The following is a 3619-nucleotide window of genomic DNA, read 5'->3' as shown; positions in this document are numbered from 1 at the left end:
TGCTACCTATGTTTTCCTCTAGGATTTTAACGGTTTCATGTCTTACATTTAAGTCTTTCATCCATTTTGAGTTTACTTTTGTGTATGGTGTAAGTTGGTGGTCTAGTTTCATTCTTTTGCATGTACCTGTCCAATTTTCCCAACACCATTTATTGAAGAGACTGTCTTTACTCCACTGTATGTTCTTGCCTCCTTCCTCAAATATTAATTGACCATAATGGCTTGGGTCAATTTCTGGGTTCTCTGTTCTCTTCCACTGATCTATATGCCTGTTCTTGTGCCAGTACCAGGCTGTTTTGATTATAGTGGCTTTGTAGTATAACTTGATATCTGGTATTGTGATCCCTCCAACTTTGTTCTCCTTTCTCAAGATTGCTGTGGCTATTTGGGGTGTTTTTTGGTCCCATATAAATTTTCAAAGTGTTTGTTCTAGATCTGTGAAATATGCTGTTGGTGTTTTAATAGGGATTTCATTGAATTTATAGACTGCTTGGGATAGTATGGACATTTTAATGATGTTAATTCTTCAATCCATGAACATGGTATACTTTCCCATTTGTTTATATCTTCCTCTGTTTCTTTTTTCGGTGTCCTGTAGTTTTCCAAGTAAAGGTATTTTATATCTTTGGTTAAGTTTATTCCTAGGTATCTTATTTTTTTAGTTGCAATGGTAAATGGGATTTTTTTTTAGTTTCTCTTTCTGAGAGCTCATTGTTGGTGTATAAAAATGCCATCAATTTCTGGATGTTAATATTGTATCCCGCTACCTTGCTGAATTCATTTATTAAATCCAGTCATTTTTTTGGTGGAGTCTCTAGTATTCTCTATGTACAATATCATATCATCAGCAAAATAATGACAGATTTGTTTCCTCCTTTCCAATATGGATGTTTTCTTCTTGTCTAATTGCTGTGGCTAAGACTTCCAGTACTATTTGAATAAGAGTGGTGAAAATCGACACCCATGTCTTGTTCCTGTTCTTAGGGGAAATGGTTTTAGTTTTTGCCCATTGAGTATGATGTTGGCGGTAGGTTTGTCATATATGGCCTTTATTATGTTGAGGTATGATCCCTCTATTCCCACTTTGCTGAGAGTTTTTATCAAAAATGGGTGTTGGATTTTATCAAATGCCTTTTTCACATCTATTAATATGATCATGTAATTTTTGTCTTTCAGTTTGTTTATGTGATGTATCACGTTTATTGATTTGTGAATATTGTACCAGCCTTGCATCCTTGGAATAAATCCCAATTGGTCATGGTGTATGATCTTTTTAATATATTGCTGGATCCGATTTGCTAATATTTTGTTGAGGATTTTAGCATCTATGTTCACTAGGGATATTGGCCTGTAATTCTCTTTCTTTGTAGTGTCTTTATCTGGTTTTGGAATTAGGCTAGTACTGGCCTCATAAAAAGAGTTTGGAAGTGTGCCTTCCTCTTGGGTTTTTTGAAATAGTTTGAGGAGGGTAAGTGTTAATTCTTCTTTGAATGTTTGGTAAAACTTCCCTGTGAAGCCATCTGGGCCAGGGCTTTTGTGTGCTGGGAGCCCTTTGATTACTTCTTCAACTTCATCAGCAATTATCGGCCTATGCAGGCTTTCTAACTCTTCCTGATTGGGTTTTGGAAGGTTGTATTTTTCTAGGAATTTGTCCATTTCATCCAGGTTATCCAGCTTGGCAACATATGGTTGTTCATAGTGAATTCTTAACACAAGATTCTCAAACCTAAGATAGAAGTCCTGGAAATAGCCCAAGGCTCGCTCTTTTAGGTCTTCATTCTAAATTCTGATTTCACATGTGAGGCTCTTCTCTTTCCCAAAGATTGACACCGAAAATGTCACTAGATAAAAAATCCTACCCCTACCTACCTGGTCATAAGGTAACTATGACAGAATTCTTAACCAAAGTAGTCCATGGGTAGAATCCCAGTAGCTTATGACCCCGGGAAAGAGAAAAATCTTGATTTCAAATGGGATTTAGCATGTCCCTCAGTAGAATTCAATGAAAGTAGAAAGTAGTTTTGCCTCAAAAGCATTAGTAGTACTTGTGACTTTGTTACTAATGGAAATAGTTATTTTCATTATTTCATTGCAATGTTTCAGGTATCTTGAAATAACATTTATGCTCATCACTATTTGAAGGAAGGATGCTACATCTTGTTACTTAATGTGTTAATAATGTAGCACACATTACATGACTATATTACTATAGCACAAACTTACTTTTAAAAGACTATTTTGATAATTGCATTTGAATGTAATTGCTTTTCTTTGCAGTCCTGTGTGTTTTATTGTATGCACTTTAAATACTACTCTGGAAAGGTGTCTATAGGTTCACTACTGCCTGAGCGGCCGGTGACACAAAGAAAGGGAAGCCTCTGGGGCCTTCAAAGGACAACTATTTAGCCCTGTGTCTATTATTCATACAGGGTGCCCCCCAAAAATGTATACACACTTTAACAGCTGATGGCTCAATTTTGAAAAGAAAATGTATTTTAACAAACATTGCCTTTATAATTATTCAAAGTGTGTGTATACATTTTTTGGGACACCCTATATAACATAATATACCCTAAGACTGAATCAGACACACAACAGAAGCAGAAGGGTCTTTTTTTCCCCATTTATTTTTTCCTGCATGTGTGACAGGGGAGAAACTGGCATCTGATTCTTTTAAAAACCTTCACCTGAGGATATGTTTTTACTGATTTGAGAGAGAGAGAAGCATCGATGTGTGAGACACATCCATTGGTTGCCTCAAACCCACAACTTTTTGGCATACCAACCAACTGAGCCACCCAACCAGGGCTGGCATGTGCTTTTACTTACTACTTCTTTATAAAACTGGTATTCGCTGAAAATGGGCAACCGTCACATTTTCTGCCTACATACTGTAAGGTGACAATGAAACACTGGCAACCACGAGGAGGTTTTTTTCAGGCATACTCCCTTATCCTATAACTTATCATAGCTGTCCATCTTAGTGGGTAAGTTTCTCTTTTACCCTTTTTTTCTTTATTCATGTTATGGTTGTTAAAGTAAAAAAGAAAGGAAGGGAGGGTGGGGGAGAGGGAAGAAAGGGAGGGAGAGAGAAGGAGAAACAAAGTACCACCCCGACATCCATGAGCTGCGCTGAGACGAGGCATTACTAAAAACAGGATGTTTCTTAACCTTTCACCTACATCCTGCTATAAAAAGTAGCGATTCTGACTCGAAGTATTTACAAGACGGGACCCAGGACCCTTCCCGGTAATAAGGAATCTTTAAGGCCTTAGAAGTTTCTTCCTGGAATAAGGGGAGAGCGAGGCCTTGGAAGACGAGGGACACGAGGGCGGGGCGCGGGCAGCCCCAGCTGGGGGGGGGCTGTTTGTTGGGCACAGGAGGGGCAGGAACCCAGAGCCCAGGCCCTTTGCCTAAACCGGGGCGCGGGAGGGCGGCCCCGGCCCGGGAAGGTGTCCCGGGCGCAGGCTTTGCGCTGACAAAGGCCCAGGGCCGGGGAGGGCGGAGCCGCGGCGCCCGGAGCCCGAGCCCGAGCCCAGCCCGCGCCCGTGTGGGTCGGGACGGACGGGGCGGGGCAGCCCCGCCGGACGCGGGCGCCGCCCACCGCGCTCCCCGGCCT

The sequence above is a fragment of the Miniopterus natalensis genome, chromosome 10, assembly GCF_054644295.1.
Source record: "Miniopterus natalensis isolate mMinNat1 chromosome 10, mMinNat1.hap1, whole genome shotgun sequence".
In the NCBI taxonomy this organism is placed as follows: domain Eukaryota; kingdom Metazoa; phylum Chordata; class Mammalia; order Chiroptera; family Miniopteridae; genus Miniopterus; species Miniopterus natalensis.
Note: the sequence above shows the minus strand (reverse complement) of the source record.